Source organism: Anoplophora glabripennis, unplaced genomic scaffold (assembly GCF_000390285.2).
Source record: "Anoplophora glabripennis isolate ALB-LARVAE unplaced genomic scaffold, Agla_2.0 scaffold184, whole genome shotgun sequence".
NCBI lineage: Eukaryota > Metazoa > Arthropoda > Insecta > Coleoptera > Cerambycidae > Anoplophora > Anoplophora glabripennis.
Genome location: NW_019416285.1, coordinates 285,304 through 309,005, shown reverse-complemented (window position 1 = coordinate 309,005; position 23,702 = coordinate 285,304). Strand labels below are relative to the sequence as shown.

At 32.3% G+C, this 23,702-nt stretch overlaps 1 protein-coding gene across 1 annotated transcript in view; it reads right to left on the bottom strand.

Moving 5' to 3' along the window:
* LOC108910107 (supervillin) overlaps window positions 1-19,295 on the bottom strand; it is a 78,738-nt gene extending 59,443 nt beyond the window's left edge. The window contains exon 1 of the mRNA XM_023457424.1: window positions 18,965-19,295. The gene's annotated coding sequence lies outside the window, so the exon portion shown is untranslated. The remainder of the gene's footprint in view (window positions 1-18,964) is intronic.
* Between the last annotated feature and the right edge of the window lie 4,407 nt (window positions 19,296-23,702).

Sequence of the window (23,702 nt, the reverse complement as noted above, 5' to 3'; positions counted from 1 at the left end):
AAACGGAACAGAACGGAAACGCACTCACCGACGGAGCCTCCGCATCGCTAACACGGTAATGCACTAAACCATGCCGTTCTGGCATTTCCTTGGCCACATTTTCGCTTAATGCACCTGCGATACTGTTACACGAATACTTAATATTTATTACTGTAATTGGGTTGCGGCGTTTTGCATATATGGGTTTTATTAATGGGGTAGTGATCCGCGATGGTCATTTTTGCATTTTTTTGGGTTTTATGTAACCTGTCACCTGTGGAAAATATGTTAAATAGTAACAGGCACAAAATTGAACTTTGAGGAACCTCAGATAATGCACTGAACTTAAAAATCCTTGACATTAAACAAATTGTTATCTGTCACGAATTTGCTTGCCAAATTTGATATTAAATAGAATGTGAGGCTGTGAAAATTATGCGGACAGCTATTTTTATGTTTTCTGAGAATAATACAGCGCAAAAATATGATAAATTTTAATTTATATTAAATAATAAATAAAATATTTGGTGGACACTAAAATTGGTAGATCAGAGTTAGGGTTAACGACTATACACTCGTCTCTCTTGCATTGACAAAATATGAGCACACAAATTCTTGATTTGAATAATAATATACAGAAAACAGTTTAGTTTAGGACCTATATTGTATAATATTATACATTTGGTTTGTTTGGGATCTACCATCTGTTAAAATATTGACAGACCCTTACATCATGTCTACCATTTGCCAATAATAAGGTAACAAGTTGCGGCCGATTTTTCAGAATTCAGGAAGAAGCAACCGCTGAAATAAATATTCATAGAACTCTGCGGTTGATTTACACAAACGTGTGGTAAATTATGCCGGAACCGTTGAATGAAATTACGCATAAATGTAAATAAAATAAGTAAAATAAACAAGGAAATCAAACTTCTTCCCTGTAGCAAATTTCTCAACGTTTTAACCTGTTTTCTTGAATAAACAGCGCAAGTAACAGTGGAAGATCTGCAGAAACAAAGCGTTATTATCGATATACAGACATTATACCTTAGCATTTCGCAATTCTACACGAGACAAATGCTCTCGTTGTGGAATGAAATATATCATCCACTTTACCAGCGTAATTTTCATCTGTCAAACTTTCACTGGTAATATTTCACGTTTTTTTTAAGTGCCTGACACGTACATTTGCATATCGCTAGTAGAAAGCGATATGTTATGACGACTAGACATCGATCTATAAACGAGGGTGAGCCCAGTAAGAATTTTTTTTTTAAACATGTATCCAGAATATATGACGAGATTTCAGCACGGGAAACTTTCTATGTTGAGCATCTAAGCGCGAAATATTCAGTTTTAAATAATAAATATGTGATACATTCACACAGTACCAACGAGCGGTTCGTTATGTGCTAACTTGGTTAGGTCTAGAGGGAATATATTAGTTATACGACTGGAACAAAATAAACAAAAGAAATAGAAAGCAGGACTGCGAGCCCACTTGTAATCCCTAGCGGTTGCTGCTTGGAAAATAATTGTTTACTTTCCATATTTATCTTTAACTTCCTCCGAAGTTCTTGTTTTACTACAAATTGCTTTGAACTTTAACATTCTTGAAAAATGTTTCGTGTAAATAAACAGGGCAGGATAGTTACAGTAATTATAGACGTAACAATACAGGGTGTTTATTGAGTACTTGTACAAACTCTAAAGTCTAAAGGGTGAATCTTTGACTAATTTTAAGATAAAAAGTTCATATGAACATATGTCCGCAACGGTTTGGTTCTTGAGGTACAGAGCTCTATAAACATAATTTGTGTCGAAATGTTTGTATTTAATATAATTAGGAAACTTGGTATTGTATTAATGAAAAATTCTCACTAGTTTATAAAATAGAAAGTTAGAAGACAAAAATTTACAAGTTATTTATTTGACCGATGAAATCGAGCTTTGAGCAGAATATTAACACAAACCCTGAGTATGTGCTCGTGATCTTGAAATATCAGACTCCTAGTTAAAAATACTGTTCTTTATTTATATTAGGCAGAAAATTATAATAGCAAACGACACTTGCTTGTTTTATCAACTGAAGGTTGACGGAACAGGAAATTAAAACACTTTATGTTTAAAAGAAACTAGTTATTTCATGTAGTTAGTTACAATTAAATAAAATTAAGTATAAATTATTAGTATTTGACTCGAAACAATGGATTTTGAGCCTTATGTGAGCAACTGTTTTGGACTACTCTTGTATCAAAGCTATTGTCACACGTGTATCATAATCTTATATTCCCTCTTTTTTATTATCTCGGTAAAGTGGGTGATTTGTCAAAGTCAATAATCGCACTGGAATTATTCCGCTGTTACCCAAAGACACACATTCAAATAATGAATTCCAAATATTTGAAGAAAGATAAATTAATCATTACGGAATTGCCAATTAAAAGCGACCTTATTAGCTTAGTGTAGATAAAACGGCTTTATAAGTTTAATTAAAAGCATAATCGGGAACGTGAATGGAATATATTTTATTGGCAAACACTCTACACCGAGTATACGAGGGTCGATCAAATATTTTGATACTTAATCATCTTACATTTCGAGAAAAAAGTGTTTTAATATATTTAATGGTACTACTGCGGTGTTACGTTTATTAAGACGGTTTGACAATTTATTCAGTATCACTGTGGTTTTCACAGTGCTCTTATTATCATGGTTTATTGTTTATATTAATTATACAAGTGTTTTAAATAGCTGAATTTTGACAATTTGTGAATCAACCATACTTTCTACCAGGACTACTACCAGAAATATTCTTTTTCTTACAAGACCTTATGCAGAAAAGTAATATACACGTTTCGTATTGCTTTTTCTATAGTAAAAAGTGAATAAAGTCTGGTTTATATTTTATTCAGCCTCGTGTATTTGGAACATTGAAATACTTAATTTATTTATTTATATTGGCAGATATCCGCCATTTAGTACCTAAAAGTTACCCATGAAATAACTGTTTATTTACAGTTAAAGTATGTGGGTTTACCGTTGGTATAAAGAAATGTTTTTGTATAAAAATTACTTAATTTATTAAATTCACAAACCTGTACTTACGATATTTCTTTCAAAATGTGAATGGAAAAAATGATGTTAGATAAAAACATTGGCAAACATATCAAATCTTATTGACTATTTTGATGGGGTTCTAGTTATTTAAACATAAATAAACGAAAATGACGTCATGTTTGAATCTAGTCGGTCGCGATATTACCATACGAGACAACCAACACATCCACTTTAAAGAATGTGAAAACAATTACATTAGATCATCCGCTGTAACATTGCTATGGTCAAGGAATGGTTGGTGATTTTGCTTGGAAGTATGTGCTTATCTATTATAAATTTTGCTTTATTCAAATACCTGCAGTGTTGTCAGCTGCTATTTATAATCTGCTAAGTTTCTAGATAATGCATATGAATAAGCGCATGCTATCTGTATGCAAAATAATGCGCAGTACAATTTACAACAATGGGTTAAAATTTTTTATCACAAGATAGATGTGTACATTATTAAAGATCTCTACTGGATATGGACTATCTTTTTCGAGTTTGTAACAGTAAATAAATATAAAAACGAGCACTAAAAATATATCTAGACAAGATTATGTTGCAATCTTCATAAGCTACGTTTATGGAAACTATCGATACACCAAAAGACCAGACAGCGTGACTTGTACCATAGGTTATACATATCCTTGACCCATATTGCAGGCGACTGCGAAATATTTTCGCAAAAGTCGTTTCGACAGACACATTAGCTGCGAGGCGACACGAAAGCTGCCAGACTCCGTATGGAGGTGATCAAGATAAACAGAACCGAATTACTTTTATAGTGGTTACCTAATCACTAAAGGTAAAACTGATATTCTGTTGTAACAGAAACATTATACGATAAGGTAACTAGATGATGTTATTTATGTGTAATGTAATGATATGAATATGTTTCATAAAGAAATAAAACACTATTGAATTGTAGGTAAACTAAGTATGTACTTGTGTGTTGCTTTACACTTTACATGTTAGTCATAAGCATAAAAAAAGTATTGGATCACGATGCCGCGGGCACTCTGTACATTTAATAGAGGTCGCTAAAATACCTGTAAATCATTATTTGGAAATATTACATCCGAATATGTTGTAAACAAGTTGTGTGTTTTCAAGTTTCAGAGAATTGTTACTGCCAAGTTTTTATCTTATTAGTTCTGATAATGACGATACAGTTTGACTTTTTCATATTTGTGATTCTCAAAGTCTGCATATGATAATTATACCATAGCACAGCAGGGACAATTTTAAGAAAAACATCGATTTTTGCAATTTTCTATTAATTGCAAAATTATTTTGCTAATTAAAAAAAATTTGCGATGCTGCCTTGTAGAAAATTTCAGTTAGAACGAAAATAATCCCTTGCATTTTCTTCAAGAGTGCGATCTAACTGATGTTATTAATCAATTTTTCTACACTATGTGGAGCTTGTACATTTTAATGGGTTGTTCTAAACATATCTGTAGCCGATTTGTGGAAATAATTTTGAGGTTTATGGAAAATTACTACCTCGAAACTCCCGCCTACTGGACTACTAATGTTTCTGAATAGAGCCTACGCTTCTGAGTGTAATGTGGACGGTAATTTTGTAAATTCGCCATTTGGTCTTGGCAAATGACCGAATTGCGTTGCTGGAAACCATCAAGTTAATTACAAAATGACAAAAAGCCCATTCGCTTTCATGATCAAAGTTATCCTTGAAACGTTCGGAATGCGAGCGAATTTTTTGTGAAGACTCGGGATACAGTCCATACGAGCTATACAATTTTATTTGTTTAATACCAGACTTGATATTTAGGTGCGATTAATTTAAGATAAATCAAGAAAACTCTCACGTAGGAATCAATAAAATTCAAAAACACTTTTTTCAAAGTGTAGAATTTCCGTGGTGAATAGAGATTCTGGTTTGAAAATTATGTAATACAAAAATATTTTAAGTAATATTCTGATAGAATTTGTCAGGCGTAATAACAGTGATTCAATCTTAGACAAATATGCATCGTACTGTAATTAGATCTTGAATAATCACTACAATCAACATGCAACAATACGAGCTATAGATAAATGTAAACAATAATCAGTTGATAAAATACGAGTAAGACGTCAGTCTGTTCTAGTGAGTTGTAAATAACTAGTCTTGAGAAAGAAAACGTTTTAAATTTTTAAGTTTTTTTTTTGAGGGGGAGTGTTCTGACATTTCGTGTCAGAAATTGATGTGCAATATTTCTTTTATGAACGTGACATAGGTATCTCTGTATTAAAAATATAATGACGTTTCCCAATTTCTGATAAAAAATATAAAAAGCAAACAAACACGCTCGCAATTATATCATTTACATTAAATTAATATTTTTTATATCTCTGTTTAGCAACTGCATACGATGGTTCAGTTGTTCTTTAATTATACATTTATCACTTTTCCTTTTTAAGGCGAATGAGGCAAGACATATGCCCGGCTTGTCAGATTAGTTTATTTTAGGACTACTACGTATCAAACTCCGTAGAGATAATTTTACTGTTTCATATAACAAAAGGCAGGCCGTCGCTCTTCGGACGCTATAAAATTATTTTATGAAAATTGGGTCGTAAAGTCGAACCATACTACCAAAGAATTTTATGCGGGCTCCTTAATCTGATGCTGGCGCGGACTTGTGAATGCGAATTTTGACTAGCAAGTTTTACGTAGCATCCTTATTATGTCACAAAACCAGTAGCAGATATTGCGCGTCACTTTTAATATCGAAAAAATTAAAATATAATTACAAAACGTCAAAAGCCGACCAGTGCATATTACTTTCGACTAGTAACCTGATGGTAAGGTGTAATTTTGACCTCGAAACTAGTCGTATATAATCAATATCTAAGATAAAGGACAAAGTTAGAAGACTTTTATATTCTCACTGGTGATATGCACCCACATTTCTCTATTGCACGTTGAAATAAAGTTTTTATAACTAATGTAATTGTTCAGCAATTCGTCTTCTGATGCCTGTTTCCGTTTATGTACGTACCTCCTCAGAAAGGTTTAGAAATCACGTCTTGACATTTGATTAATATCCCGACACACCCTATCCATAATTTATATCAGATTTCCAGTCAAGATTAAAATAAAACGCTCTGTTGCTATTATGTACGTCTATTTTAGTAAAGTTTACCTTGTTTAACCGCCAAATCTTAACAACTTCCCGTATTAACGTTATTTAATGAATTATTGCCGACGATCAAAACGCCCCAGTTGTACTACAAAGTTTCACACTTCACACGCGCCTATTTATGTTCCTAGCGGGTTTTTGCATTAGCGGTCGTAGTAAACACGTAACTGTTCGCAAATTAGTACAAGATCGCCAGATGAATAATATATATTATTAATTAAATGCCGTTAAAAATAAAATGCTAATTTATATTCATGCACCGTAATCTATTTTTATCTCGCAAGTTGGGGGTATTTAAAAAAGGCGACAGGGGAAATACTAAATGTAGCGCGAAATATAGAAAAAAATCAAAGATTTTTTGTTATTTTAAATAAATTTTTAATAGACAGTCGATGGAACATTAAAAATACTATTAATTTTACAGAATAAAACAAATGTTTCGACATATCTACATAAACAGCTTGAAAAGCTTAACAGTGCCAAGTTTTTACAGAACGTCATTACTTCAGTTGTTGAAGACGCATTTGGTGACCTCGCTGTAGTCTCTAGTGGGTATGCAACCATAGAATCGAGGAAAGTAGCGAGCAGGACCGTAATTCATTAAAATCTTATATAAAATCAACCAAAGAGGCTTCTAGATGAAGATAAACAGTTTCCCATCAGTAATATTTTGAATTTTTCACACCATCAGTTTCCTCAAACTTTATAGACCCTGACAACTGCAATAAAAACAAGAAACTAAATAAATAAAAATATGTTGTTTGGAAGTTTTAGAAGTGAAATTGCATAACGAAGAACTATACCGTAATTAAATTTATGGGAAGCCTCGGAAGCCTCAACATCCTCATTACTCCAACGTTTTATGTTCTAATTGGCCGTAATGATTTTTAATCACTTCTAACAAAGCGCCAAGCCGTCGGGATTACGGTAAGATAAATTAGCGCCAAGATTTTGCCCTGCACCATATATACTCAAAAAATCTTTTTTTTTTTGTCATTGTTTTACAAAAGGGTACACATTTTCCTGGGGATTATCTGTGGGATTAAAATGGAAACAGCAATTTACTCTGTAAATATTCGATTAAAACTTGGCATATTGAAGGTTAATCGACGATGCTCCGTACCCGTACGAATCTACCGGTTACAAAAACAAATGAAAAGCGGGGAACAAGAGAAATTTATTACCAAGGCGTTAGCACTTATCCAAGTTTCACATTCTGATTTCCAAACTAATAATTGGATTGAAAATTATTTATTAATCCTCAGTCGCGCTCCACAGCTTTAGAAATTTTGTAATGTAACATTTTCAGATAAGATTGGGAAATAAGGTTATGGATTGATTGCATCAACAACTTTGTACGAACTCCTTTTGTAACCACATGTTCTTGGATCGTTGATATCTCATTTAGTTTTCGTGATACTATTATTTAAGTGTTAGTGACGATTTTTGAAATGTGCGAAAAGTGGTCGTCAGTCAATTAAAGATGATCCTCGACCAGGAAGAAGAGAATAGAAAAATTAATTTAAAAAATATTTTTCTAGGTTCGTAACTTTATAAGAAACTAAATACTAAGGCAACTTAATTTAATTAGTTTATTTTTATACAAATTTTCCCTGAAGTGAAGATCATAAGTTTGTAGAACCTATATTCATAAACTTTATCTATTAAGAATACAATTCTGCAATTATTTGAAATAAATAAGGTACCAGCAGGTAATGAATTAACTTAATAGACATACAGAACCAGAAATAATTACCTATTTTACGGTTAGTTAAGGCCATGCGAATTAATTGACTCAACTACTCCAACTTTGGCCTGGATTGCTGCCTATCTAATTCAAATAGCCCGGAGCGGAGCGGCAAATCTGCACATGAAATATTTATGTATTCATGTATTCATGGAATAATTTAGAAATATGCTTGCTACTCGAAATGGATCGGCTAGTTAGATATAAAATAAGCAGCTTGTATTACACTCTCCGGATAAGCAACCAGCAGAATGATATTCATCTACAACTGGAAATATTGATTTTATTCAAGTTTCGAAATTGAAAAGTAAACCAAAACGGTGGCAAATAAACTTTTGTACGTTTTATACATTAATGAACATAAAAAAATGAATGCTGAATAAACTTTTAAAATTCAACAAATGTTCGGTTGCAACCGCTGGGCGCAGGGCTGGTCCGATAGGAGTAATTTTGGTGTCGTTGTGTAGGTTGGAACTTTCTGCGATGAACAAAAGTGGTCAAGGCATTCCACGATTACTTAATTTTCGGCAGAACTGATATAATTTCATGTCTCTCTTTTTCCACACTTAAAACGGTTTAAATATTCTACAGGTGTTTTTACTACGTTTATTTCCAACCTGTCAGAAGTTTACTTAGTTGTGGATTATAAATTTGTGGATTATATAAATTTATAAAATATGTATATTGTTTTTAAAGATAATTCGTTGCTGGTCGGGGCATTCGTCCGCAGAGTAGTCGTTTCCCACAATATCATGTGTTAAAAAACATTTTCTTTGTTACATCCTCAAATGTTTCTCCAACCCATTTTTAAAATCTCTTAATTTATCAAATTGTACAAAATTGTATGATCTTTTTCTATTTCCCAGGAGACCCTATCCTATATGTATAATATATCTCAGTACAAAATTTATCATTTCTATTACAAAAAGACAAAATTGTATGTTGAATAGTTCCATTTTCTTTATTTACAACTATAAAGGAATGTTATCTTTAAAACCACACCACTAACCCAAAATAGACGATACGGTTTGGTAAATGAACCTGTGGACACTTCTCGGTAAGTTCAACAACCACAAGGCTATTGTGCAAATAAGTGATAATGGGATAAATATTAAATCGAGTCCTCTTTTTATGTGTCCTTCGATAAAAGTTATCTTTGTATTAGAATTTTAACCTACATTTTAACATATCTTCCAGATAAAAAATGAGGTAAAGTCCAAATGAAGTCACGTCTAAGTTATACTTTATCACATTTGTAATTATTTTATGATTTATTGTTACAAAAATTCCACAGCATTTATCAAATGTAGAGAGATGTGTTAATAGAATCGTATGTTATAATGTGCTTGCCTAAACTCAAGTTAGTCGTGAAATGTACAACTTGGTTCTTTAATATAGTCCACTATAGCAGTGACGAAGACTTAAGAAATGCGCATAGTATTGCTATTGCGTATCCCTAGGTCAGTTAATTCACTTCAGAACAATCGCCTTACGACAAAATGTCGTATCGTGTGAGAGCTGCCTTAGCCCACACTTTTCCTCTATTCTACGCCAAAAGTGTAACCTTTATATATTATATTTTTATACTGACACATAATTAAATTTTCAACCCGCATACCTACATATTTAACTTCAAAGGAAAACGCGATAACTATAAAAACGTTGCTCAGCCTTGCTTCAGCAAAAAATATTGCCCCACAAAGCACCACCTACCTTCAACCTTTTCGCTGTTACAGAACAAAGTACCTATTCTTGCGTCAAAGGCTTCTTACTCTTATTATCTGCAACAATGTAAAAAGCCTCTTCAAGCTTATGAAAACATGTACAACAACTCCATAATTTTATGACCTCCGTAACAGTTCAGGCATATTAATTTACTTAGGCGCAATTTAACGTTACGGGCAACACAAACCGTGTCGGTCAACGGTAAAGAATGATTCAAAGGAGTATAACTTAACCATTTCTAACGAAATGACGAATAAATAAGTGGGTGTTCTTCCATGACTCACGGGACTACTGGCACTGCTCGATACCGCCAGTTTATCGATCACGTTTCGTTCTCTAATTTGAATAACATCGAGGATTTCATAAACACAAAATATGTCATACTTTTGCGATACGTCCGAGGCCTTCGAGAGTGTTTTTAAGCGATTAGGAGGCGAATGTGTGCTTTCTAAATATGCACTGATATGACATAAGCAAATATATTCCATATTTACGTAATGTTAGCGGGATACTCAACTTACAGTACAAAACAAATAATCACTTTTAATGTATCTGAAAGAAATATTTTTTTATATTTATATAGAGGCTACCTTTGAGCTTTAAACTAGGTCAATATCAAAGGTCGTTGGCACTGAGATTCACAAACTAAACACAGTGCTTTAAAAAATGGTAACAAGTACTTTTTTACACTTCAAATGATTTTAAAAAATATTTTAAATATATCAATTTAGAAAGAATAATTTAAAAAATGGTAAAATTGTGAAATAATAAGTCACAGAGTCACACAGATATTTTTACATATTTTTTCCTTTGCAGTTTTGCTCTCTGCGGCTCAGGCAGTTTAATAGTTGATTTAAAAGTGGCAGTGGCAGCGCAGACAAGTTTAAATACCGTTTAAAGATTTATTTGACCAATCAGATTCTGTGAAACTTGAACATATGGTATTGTCCTTAAAAAACTGACTTCCACTTAGAGTTACATCCTGTGTAATGTATGTGGAAGGTAAAACTGTATCAATTATATCAACGCCTTTGTAAGCATTTACTCTTGGTTTTACACTCAGTTTTCTGGATTGGATTTTATTGGAGAGATTTATGGGAATAGTCTTTGTTTATTCAGGATAATGGAATCTGTATATCCCTGGATCAGGTTCGAGAAAAACTCGAGACAGCACTAAGCTATTCTAAGAGAATACAAATTTTTTATTAACTTCCATGTACGTCATCAGGAAATATTATAGTGTTGCTGGCAACAGTAAAATAATCCTTAGATGTCAAGTAAAGGACACATTATATAGCAAGACGATATCCTGTTTTCTGATTTTCAAAATATGAAAAATATGTATTCTATCCATCACAGTAAGAGTTACGAAGTAGCTTAGAGAGTTATACAAGGTTTTGAGCCCACACCGTATAATATTTATTATTGAATTGTATGTCAAGAACAGGTACTTGTTGGGGCAGGTATTTATTTATCAGGAAGTAGTGTGCAACAAGTAGGCGTTGGTAATAAAAGTTAGAAAACCAACAAAAACAATTAACGACTATTCATTCAGCATATAAATTTAATAGAGTTATTTTAAAGTTATAGATAGGGTGTATTTCATTCATTTTTCATAAGTCAAATAGCTTTTACTTATCATTTTGGTTATAATGTGAAACAATAATTAAATTGAAACATTAAAAATAAGATTACCTAATATTTTATTACACATTGCACTATAAATAGGTAGATCATTTTTATATTAAGTAATTTATTTGCATTCATAAAAATAAATTGCGCTATTCATAAAAAAACATTAATTTCTAAGAATAATAAAATAATATTGCCAACAACTATTTAGTTGTTGGCAATATTATTTTATCTTTATCCTCTTTGTATGTCTTATCATCTTCCCTATGAATTAATGACGTTATGACTGAATCACCCTGTATATTCACATAATTTTTCGGCAAATTATTATCAGTTACCTATCCAATAAATTACGAGTTCCCCAAAAGTAAATATTGTTTCTTGATTAGGCCGTAAATGTCACATAAAAAAATTGATTTTCAACGAACAGCACAATAAGTGTATAATAAATGTGCTTCAATTATCATACACAATAATGTCCTCATAAAATAAGAATGGAAGCCGTCCAAGTATTCGCGTATACTGTACAGAAAAACAGTAGCTGTGAATTTCACCAGAAATGTCAGTACCAGGGTCGTGTTTTATTCAGGACACACGCTAGCTTCATTTAAAATTTCCATTAAACTTAATACAGAGACGTGTTCGAATAAGCAATAGACATGAGAAATTGGTAAAGTTTCTGTTAGCTTTACGAGAAATACATGGAATACGAGAATACAGTTTCATTGTTGTCAATATTTGAAGGCAGTAGCTTTTCTCCGAACTACATACACATATGTGGTTACTTTTATGTTAGCGTCGTAAATATGTTGCTAATTCAATTCAATTCAAAGTATATCGAACGGATTGATACATACTATAAATAATATGTTATTTTTTACTCCGAGGTAACATGTAATGCTTGCTTTCTAAAAGCTTAGTGCTTGGTGCACAGGAATAGAACCAGTTTACATTACAACGTAACAGTCATGTAGCAAATATTATATCACTGAAATACTGTTACTGTTTGCCCACTTGTCGGGTCTATTTTTGAAGTCGTTTAATCACGTTTGTTTTATTATTGTTTTTTATAATACACGCCTTTCCGTGCAGCAATTTTTTAGCTGTGAAAATAAAATCGCAAATAAGTGAAGCTAATATTAAAATGAAATAGACAAATAAGATCTTTTGTATCAACAGACAGGATACTTATTTCTTTAATAAATTGACTTCTAAAGTAGCCGTTATCAGTATATTACCACAACGGATGTGGGGTGCTATTTAAATTTTTATCTCACTAAACACCGAGGAAAATTTTTACCGACCACAAAGACAAACTCAGGATATATTTTATTAAACTTTTTATACTTCCCTGCCCCCCTTTTAATCCCCTTCGCGCGGCCCTGCTTCTGTATTAAGAGGCGCTCCATTACTGACTGACAGCGTATTTCTTCTGTATACAAAAAGGCCTGTTCAAAGTTATTATTAACGATGAACAGCCTCTTCTAAGAACTTCCTCATTTGTTAAAAATCAATTACGCAAGTGTTACATCACCAATATCTTAATATGTGAATAAACTTTTTACCCGAAAGCTCTCTATAGGAACTTTCTATTTGCAAAATTAACTACCATTGTAAGCGTGACGTAGAAAAGTACCGATAACCTAGGAAATTATGCGAACGCCGCTTCCTACAAGATGATCTGCTGAAATAATAAAGATTTTTTACATTTTGACCTTTAAACACATCCTTATTACTAATTAATGTAGTGACGTGTTTGTCAACGTTTGCAAAAAAACGTGTTAATCCAATATGAAAATACCACGATAGAATAAATATAATTATGTACAATTTATTGATGTATAATGAGGAAGATTAAGTCTATGGTTTAGTAGTGTATAAATTATCAATTAATTTTAATTTTGCTGGGAAAGTAACAATAAGGAAGAGGATGTGCATTCAGGCTTAAATGTAGAGATTCTGCAATGCCTTGTTACATCGACCACGGTTTTTTTTTGGGTTAATGTATTGATTTTGACAGTTTTATTTTTTTTTAGGATCTGGTGATAAATAACGCATGGAAAAGGCTGATGAAGACATGCAACTATACTTATAACAAGAGGCAGAGCCATCGGTGGAGTCGGCGATTCTAAAAAAATAAGTGCAGGTATTTGTAGCAGTAGCAGTAGCAGGGTGGAGTCGGCGATTCTAAAAAAATAAGTGCAGGTATTTAAAATTTTTTATAATTTTCTATTTGCAGAAAGTTTTTCTGTCAATCGCGTTTTTGCACTTCAATTTGAAATATCCTCTCCAACTTTCGGGACATTCTGTTTACAGCAGCAGTAAAGTGCAATTAGCGCTCTGTAACGGTGGCACAAGAATGAGTTTGTATTTTTTTACTCTAAACAACACGACAAAATTTTCCATGGTTTTTATATTATTTCGTTTTGACTTTGACGACCTGTAGATTGAAAAGGAGCAACATAGGAGTTAAAAATTTTCTTAATCAATAATGACAGTAACATAATAAATTTATTACTGATGGAACTCCTGTCAAAATATCCAAGAACCGTGAAATAGAACGACTTGCACCAAAATCCTGTCTCTCGGGCATAGGAAATTCCAACTTTATCATTTTTACAGCTACCTCACCTCTATTGACCTTAAGCTAAGCCTTTTGTTGATTCCCTTGATATTGTTCACCTATCTTTTTCATATAGTAAATAACCAAGTATATTAGTTGTCGATCAATACAGCGCAAGGTTCTAAGAACCGATGCTTAAAAAAAAATGTTCACGGTTATTTGTTAAAAAATGACGTCAGTATTATTACTAATAAAGCTGTTAAGTCAAAACCTGGCGTTCTTGGAAAAAAGTTAAGGTTAATTTTCGTTTTATTTGCAGGAAGTGTTTTTCACTTTTTACGATTTTGAAAATAAATGTTTCAATTTAGGTGATGGATTTGACTTTTTTATTGACCTGTTTTGACATCTAGGTTGATATGTTTGAGGTGAACAGAAGTGTGAGTTCAAATATCGCGTTGTATATTATTCGAGTGTGATGTGATTAAGATATTGTCCGAAATTATCTATTTGTAACATTATTTTGCGATAATTCTCTTAAATTGACGATTACTCCTTCTTTTCGTTTATGAGATTTTCCAGATTTTCTGCTTTACTATAGAGCATGTGAACAATCAGCAATATCAGTCTAGTTTTGGAGTTTAGATATCTTTTGCATAGGTACCTAGATTTCTGATATCAGTGAACATTGCTTGACTACATATGATAAGATTTTTTTAGAATTATTTTTGAATTTGTTTATAATAGAATAAAAAACCGCAAGTATTAGTATCGAATTTCAGAAATTAGTTGACATATTGAGACAATCATGTTACTCAGAACATTTCGATAAATTTGTTTTTTTTTATTAAGTTCGAATGAACAGATAAATAAAAGTTAACACGTTTTATTCTGGCATATGTAAGTTAAATATATATATGTACCGGAAACCTGATATTCTTTATCATCAAGAATGACGCTCGAACGAAAGATAAATAATATGTTCTATTTCTATAGATATCTAAAGTAATATTACGGTTTTTATTAGATATCTAAAGTAATATTACGGTTTTTATTGTCTTCATTATTCAATACTGTAAATTGAAATATGTAAATTGTACGTTTTCATGTGTAAGTAAACTGGAAGTTCAGATATTGATACTATACAGAGTGTATAATTTTTAAACAAATTTTAATGGCAACTACATGTACTAACGGGTTCTTATAATGGTTTATGCAATATCACAATTAACATTTAATTAATAAGCAGCTAAACATAGTCATTAGCTAATAAAGAGAACAGCCAATGCGTTTAATAAGTTTTAAAAATAGCCATAAATGTATTCTGCAAGATATACGATTCAATAAATTAACAGGCAAGGTAACATATGTGAACGTATTTGTTGTGGTAATGATTATGAAATGTAAATATCTGAAGGAGAATGTCAAGTGTTTTCAACTGCTAGCCGCCAATAATAGTTGTACATACAGGGTACAAATAAGATCCACTTCTTATTTGTGGAAGGGCGAAATGGGCGTTGACTATTCGACGCCTTCATTATAGCCATCCTTGTCTATCACATGGATTTCTATGGCTTACTTTATCGCTCTCACGTAACTTCTGATAGACCATCGGAACTTTCCTACACTGTATAATGGCCATACTTCGATATTCCGGTTTAAAAGCAGAGCAATATTCCCTAGTGCTTCACAGTGTATGACACTCTTTATATAGGATTTGATTCCAAATACACGCGTGGTCTAATTTTAAACGACATCAAAATATTATTTTATTAAAGAAAAAACATTAGTATTAAATTGTAGAATACAATTGCAATGACTTGGAAAGTAAAAATAAGCAACCCACGCTGTTGGAAGCCTAACTTAACAGTTATTTTAACCTGTTGAACAATTTAACAAATATAAACGTACCAAATAAACATTGCGCAATCTTCAAAAATGGAAAGGACACTTTCACTTGTTTTGAAAAATGATTTTCTAATTTTTTTTTTTTATAAATTTCCTCGGCATTCACGTTAATACCTAACTAACATACAGGGTGCTAAAAAATATGTCCGACTAGAGATTACCACGTGCAGAATTTTGAAACTGACTCTTGTCGCTGTTTTTACAAGCGAAACAGTGACTCTCGAACATGTTCGTGGCCTCTCGTATAATCGCGGGAATTTGAGTTTTACGTGTTAAATCTGCATTAAATTTATTTACATCGAATACCGGAGGCATTCTCGAGTGGCTAACTGTTATTTAATTCGAAAGCCGCCAGCTGGTTTCATCGGACCACGGACCATACACCTATAATTACATAGTAGGCTGGCAACTGGCAAGGATGAAAGGCCGTCGAACGAAATTTCGCAATTAAAGTTGTTTCGCAACATATTTAGGGAATGCTCAAATCGCGCTTCAAGACAAAACTTAATAAAGTTAATTAGAGTTTAAAATATTACTGAGAATGTATGCGTTGTTTATGAGACATCCTTCAATTAGTTTTGACATAAGCCTACTTTGAGAAGTCACTTATTTTCTTCACCGTAATATTGTAAGAGTTCAATTAAAAGCATTTTTTCTCGAAAACCGTCCACATTAGGAAGTTGTAACAATAGTACATTATTTTTAGAAAATAAAATTGTACATCTGAAATTGGAGCCCGAATGGGAAAAAACCTAACCTCAAAAAAATTATAACCTAAAATGTAATAGGAATGTAGCATAACTAGCTCCCACTATGAAATATCCAAAAAATAATTAGACCAGCGTATTTGGCGTCTTTAAAAACCCCGGAATAATAAATTTTATAAAAATATTTCGCACCGTTTGGAAATTTTCGTAAAAATTCTATTTAAAAAATTTTATTTTGTCGCTTTGTATCTCTAAAAGTAGAGGAGATAGACATATAGTTCATAAGACAAAAAATTCTTATTTTTCACTGTATATATTCACACCACAAAATTTTGACATGCTTGGAAGCATTCGTTTTTTATATCATTGGAAAACTAGACTAGATCGAATCGGATGTCGAGATAACAATTTTTGCTCCATATCAAATTGGAGATACGCTAAATATAGACGTAAGGGCTCTACAAACAAAAAACTGATAATTTATTAATTGCCCAAGCTCTTCAAAGTAAATATTTTCCAACAGCTAATTGCCTACTAATGGACTCTTGATTAATTACTGCTATCTCTAATCAATTTGTCAAGAATTCGAATTTGCTCATTACCGTCTGCAAGTAGAACTATTGCTTTTTTATTAGTATTTGGCTACAGTCATTGTTAGCGGTAGCCGACCTTGATACAACAGCTGGAATCACAACAACTTTCATTGTTTATAAAAATTGTAATTAAACATTTCGATTCAGTTTAAAAGACAATGTGATGTCGTCTTTAGAGTTACACAAAGGCTTCTTTCCTAAACGTCGGCGTGTAACTGCTCGCGAATTGTTCGCGAGCTGATCGCGAACGTACCGTAAACATTTTGAGAATAGACTCTTTTTTGATTGCCTGTACAGATGACTGAAATTCAGCTACAAATTTTTTAAGGTCTCGTTTTGTTCTACTTATGTTAATGGTTTGTATTCCTGTAAATATGTACACGTTGTACACTTCTGCCAACTGCAAAAATGTGTTCAAATAAAAGTCAAATTTTACAATCTCCGGGAGGTAATTACCTGAAACAAAAGAGGTTCGTAGAACTAGAACCGAAGGTGTTGCAATTCACAATAGTGTACGGGTAGGATTTATCGTAGGTCAGTATTTCAAGGTTATACAGGTAAGTGGCGTATTGTTAGAACACAAAGAGACGAACTGCATTTTGTATACAAAAAGAATGAGTAAGCTACCAAAATACAGTTGCTGCGGCAAAAATAAGCTAAAAAGTATGTATATAAATTCAATTAGCACATCATTTGGCATATTGAACACATTATATAACACAACTAATATACAATTGTACAAGTCATCACATAAATATTTTGATTAGTCTAAGAAAAAGTTTCGAAATTGGAGTCAGACTGAGATCAACCAGGTAATGGATATTTCCAAATGTTACCTCATATTTAGTACCTGAATATTTCAATAAAATAGCTGAGCAGCACATTTATATTCTCGCAAAGCGGCAAATCTATTTTTTTTTAATTTTTATGGGCAAAAAGCAAAAATAAATGTTTGAACTTGAAAAGAGTAAAATTATTTCATATAGTTGTTATAAAAATCGTATTTTGGACATAACGTAAATATATTTTGTTTACTGGATATTTAATCGCTAAGGAAACTATTAAAATTATTTCCAAAAAATAAAAAAATTTCTTTATAAACTCCTATTGAAGTTGGATACAATTTTCTCGTAAATATGCAAAAAAACATTCGAAATATACCCTATATTCAAAAATGAAATTGTTATGTTTCATGTTTATGTAGCTTATTTAGATGAAAATAAACCAATTTAGATAGTGTCGTAAGTACAGTTTTGCTTATTTAAAAAAATACATTTTAACTATTTTTTTACAAGGCAATCCGGTCACTTTTAAATATGTTTCTCTCTATACCTATAACATTTTTTACCTAAATTATAAACGTTGCTACCTTAAACCCTACTTTGTTACTTGCCATATTGTTTTGCTGGCACAGATTTTGAAAAAATGCAGGTGTTTACTGAAAAACCACTTGATTATAAAAAAGTATACTTGTATATCTCTAAAATGATCAAAATCTTGATCTTGTCTTGATCAAAATGGATTTTAATGTTTACTTTCACCCAAGGAGACTACCCTTGAAGTGTGGTTACTTCCATTCTGGACACCTGGTATATGAAATGAGTCATAATAACAACCTGTAATTTTGTTGTTCACATTTATCATTATCTGTCAAATATAAATATTTGTAAGTTGATTGTTTAGTCATGTCGTCACAATTTCTAGGAAACTAGATGGAACAAACTCTTATATTAGTTTAATTAATCACTTTTCACTAAAACAGTCATAACTTATGTTTTTCTAACAAACAAAATTCTAAATAACAGTGAAACTATAAAGGCTACGGCGAAACTGGGGTGTTCTACATCAGAAAATGAACTTACATCAACATAACTCGCTTCTCTTTGTCGATATGCGACACAAACCCGTTGACGGTGCCACAGAACCAGCAAACGAATGTTACCACCGCCCCCCGGTAAACAAACACCCACTATAACAATACAAACAAACGGATAACCACCACAAACAATCCAGACGGGGTAGACGCGTCGCCCGTTCTGCAACAACAAATGCGGGTCACGAGAACCCGGCGTACGCCAAGGATGTCGTCCTGACGCGTTGTCCTGGGAGCTGAGGGTGCGATGCTGTGTGCTCGAACGCAAGCAGTATCACGCGCGGAATGACACGGACCAACCTCCACGACTCCAACCTGTAGCTTTGGCCGGCCAGCGGTTCGGAGTAGGCTTTGCCCGCTGCATGCGCCGTGACTCACCAAGTCCGATCCGGCGAGGGAAGGATGAATGGGACAAGAATGCGTGTGCGAAAGGTTGGCAGGTGAAAGAAGTCGGAAGGCGGAGGAAGGAGAAGGTCCGGTGTTGTCTGGTATTTAAAGTAGTGTAAAAAAAAGTCCGGTATGGAATCCGTTTGTTAGTCTATCGATCTCCAGCGCTAGTAGTCCAGTCGCTGAAGGCGAAAATAAAGTAAAAGCTCCCAATTTTTTCGGATAGCATGGATTTTCCTGAAAATTTGCATATGAGCTCATCTGATCCCCACTGCAAAAGTTATATTCTCTAGATGTGTGCTTTTTTCTATTTGGGGGTGAAAAATACCCTTGTACGAAAAAAAAATGCGAAAATCGCATATTTACGTATTTTAAAGATTCAATTCATGTTCAAATATGTTGGATAAAGTTCCTTTCATGTTTTTTAATATAATTTATGAAATTTAATTACTTTTCAACCCTTACAAATCCTTAAAAACTAACCTTTCATGGCCAAAAATAATAGAAAATAAAAAGTTGTTAACAGTTTAAAATGTTCTTTCGGTGTATTCACAGTGTATTGCATTTCCTTTGTTATTCATTAGAAAGCTTACGACTCATTACAAAGTTGCAACCCTTAAAAACCATCCCTAATAATAAAATAAAATATTATTGAAAGCTCGAGATGTTTTAATGGTATGCATATGTTGAATTATAAACTTTTTATTGGTTTTCAAATGATCTATGATATATTGCAACTTTTAAGCCACCCAAAAAACCCTTATGGAAGACCTACCCCTCATAAAAAACCCTACCCCTTATAGAAAAATTTCCTAAAAATTATATGATCACAAATCATCACAAAACCGATACCAATTTGTTCAAATCTATAACATTCTTGAAGAAATCTGGAGTGTCTCCGGATTCTATTATCGACCCACTTTTATTCATAATTAGTTCATTTTATTTTAGAAAACGTTCTTCGGTTCACTTATAGTTGTTGAAAATGTAAATTATATTTCAGTTGAGCCATTTGTATCAAAATACATTATGTATATTTCAGAATTTGTCAAAAATATTTCTGACAAAAAAATCATAAATTTGTGAAATGCATCTGAAAAAGGCGTAAACCTTTCGTCTTGTCCAAAACTTAGGTCTGGATAAAACTGATCATATTTCAGCGAGCTCACCACAAAACACTCCATCCTCATTTTTTCCTCAATATTATTACTTCTTTGATATGTTCAACTATGAGGCTGGGCAAATACGATTTTCAAATTTGGTAGAGGACAAAGGCCGAACCTACTACGATCCGGCTTTCAGAAACCCTACGGTTGAAAGAGATGCTTTCATTAGATTAAAATGGGACGTTACTTTTGCTTTGCTAAAAGATTAGGTACTCAAATTTTGGCTTCGCTATACCATTTATCAAATCTTGTTCATATACGTTATCCAGAATGTGCAGATAAAAAGATAATAGCGTATTTACGGACCGTTATATATTCTAAAGATGATTGTAATTGTTCAGATATTATCTTAATCGTTTTATTGGGTATTTATATCGCATTTATAAACTGTTTGGTTTTTATCTTCACAAAAATATAAATATATAATATGATGACAGGATGGCGGCGATAAATTTATAATGGGAGTATTACAGAATATTTTTTTATGTAGTTATTAGGCTTTTAGACATATTCTGATCTGATTAGTAGATAAATGAAGTAGATATTCATACAGGATGTAACAAACATGTCAAAAAGAGCTTAATTTTCGTTCAAATTTAAGAATATTTTTGTCTTGACGGTTGGTTGCTTGGTTTTTAAAAAATATGTATAACTCTAAGAAATATTGTGACAGTTCATGAATAAAATTCAACGTGAAATGAAGTCTACTGTAACTAGTGACGTAGATCTGTGGTAGACACTCAAAAATTATGCTGGAAAAAATAGTTTTTGCCAAGCCAAGATAACGCCGTCTTGTTATCTCTTAAGCATCATCTTAAAAACACAAACAACACACATCTCTTAAACAGCTGTTATTATTTTGGTACCATAAAAATAGTCTAGTATGAATACGTGATCTCGGTAAACATTTTTTGTTATTTTTTTAAATGCCAATTTTCTTTTAAACAGGAACGATCTCTTGACTTTTCGCATGACCTTTTTTAACAATTGTGGAGATACCATGTTTAAACACGGTCAAAATATTTACCCAAATATTGTGTCTAGTTTAAATTTAAAATTAGATAGGTAAATAAATTATCTCATACAAAAATTTAAAAATAGTTCAAAATGATATGCCTGTATTAAAATTTAGTTATTTTTTCTTGTGTTCTACATACAAAATTTCGTCTCAGTATCTTCATTAATTCAAAAGATATTTAAAAACGCAACTTTTTGGGAAAATGTCTGGGAAATTCGTTTGGAAAAAAACAAACTAATCAACACATATAGCTTCTACGCTAATTGACTATATTAGAGTATATCCGTTTTCCTACAGTTTTGGTAACGATGTAGTTAAGTTCTTGATTCATTTGAATAATTGAATAATAAGCATGAATCTCGCTATTCTGGATAGTAATAAATTCTAAATTTCCCACGCGACAGTCGCTTGTTTACTAGATAATACATTACGTACTACACTACAACTAACAAATACTCCACGAACAATGCAAATAACTGAACGTAATTAACTAATCACAAATATTTCGGTCAGGCAATTCTTATGTGTCTACTGAAGTTACGTTACTGATAGATCTTTCTGTTCTAATTTTATCAATGACATGAAGATAGGCATCTGGAAATTAAATATTAATTTACATCGATTGACAATTCTGTTTGAGAAGTTGAAAGGGGCAGGTTTCATTGATTAAATCCATTACTTTGGATAAACATTTGATCCTGTTAAAGTTTTATGGCCTTAGAATACCTATCGGTGTTTTTCGTGCCGTTTTATTGGCGGATAATCTCCCTTAGTAGGGAGTTAGCAGCTAAATAAATAGTGCTTCAGGTACCATCAAATCAAGTTCAGAAAATTGTAAATGCGTCAAAAATAAAGGGTCACAAAGCAAGAATCATTAAAGTATTACATTTGATTTAGCCAAATTTACTTCAGTCCAAAAGTGAGGCACACAGAGTTGAAGTAAATATTTTTTTACGCATTTCTAATAACGTTACAGTTGAATATCGATTTCAAATTTTGTATCAGAGGGTTTTTGGGGATGTAAATTTTAAATGTTTTTTAACTCTCTTATAGAGAGCCTCTTTACTTATAAAATTGATTTTACTCAAGACTAGGGCAAAAGATAATAATTTGGACCCCGTTGCTGTAAATTGTCATACCCTGTGGAAACTGATATCATTAACCGTTTTCGAGATATTTGCATTAACAAATTACACATATTATTATACATATTATTACACCTATTATTATTTTTAATCATTTATATCAAGTAAGTTGTGAAAGGTATGAACAAAATCTGTCAATATGTCAAGTTATTGTTTTTTTTTGCAATATTTTTTTTCTGTTGTCTATTGGGGAAGTGATATGAGTGAACCACTACGTTTTCCCGATCTAAATTCCCTTGATTTCTGTTTTTGGCTGGTTTTGTATCTTTTGGAATGGGGTAGGTACGTTTGGCTAAATTGTAATATTTTAATGCTTAAAAAAACGTTCTTGCTTTCATGAAACACGGTATATATTAAATTTACTCTACAAAGTATTTCACAATTGATTTTTAAGCAGTAGCTTTTTAGAGATCAGTTTTATCGGCGCAGGAGTGTAGCTCTACTTGATACCGCTGAACCCGGTTTTAAGTGGTACAACTGCCTTTTGATGTAACACGTTTGATATATCTTAAGACACGACCAAAACTCATTATGCGTTACCTGTCGGTCATTACAGATTAGCATCTTTATATTACGAAATAAAATTGCAAATATCGATACTTATCAAACTGCCGCACCAAAAGCATCAGGTCTAATTGGTTTTTATTTTTAAAATATCGGCACATCAAGGTTTTGATGAGAATATAAAACGACAGTTAATTTTTAAATTAAGCTTGAAGCATTGTAATAATACTAAAGTATGTATGTGACCTGAAATGATGGACAGTGCTGTAGTCCGCAGAGCAATTGTTTTCCACAATGTCATTAATTAAAAAAATGCTTAAAGTACCTCCTTAAGTAAAATTTTAAACTATATCATGTATTTTTATGACCTTATATTCTGAATTGTTTATTTTTATTTTGGCATCGTTTAAATATTTAGAGGTTATGTAACTTTGGTGACATTTAGATTTCAAAGTACTATTATGAACTTGCAGCAATATTTTTACGCGTAAAATTATTCAATGAATT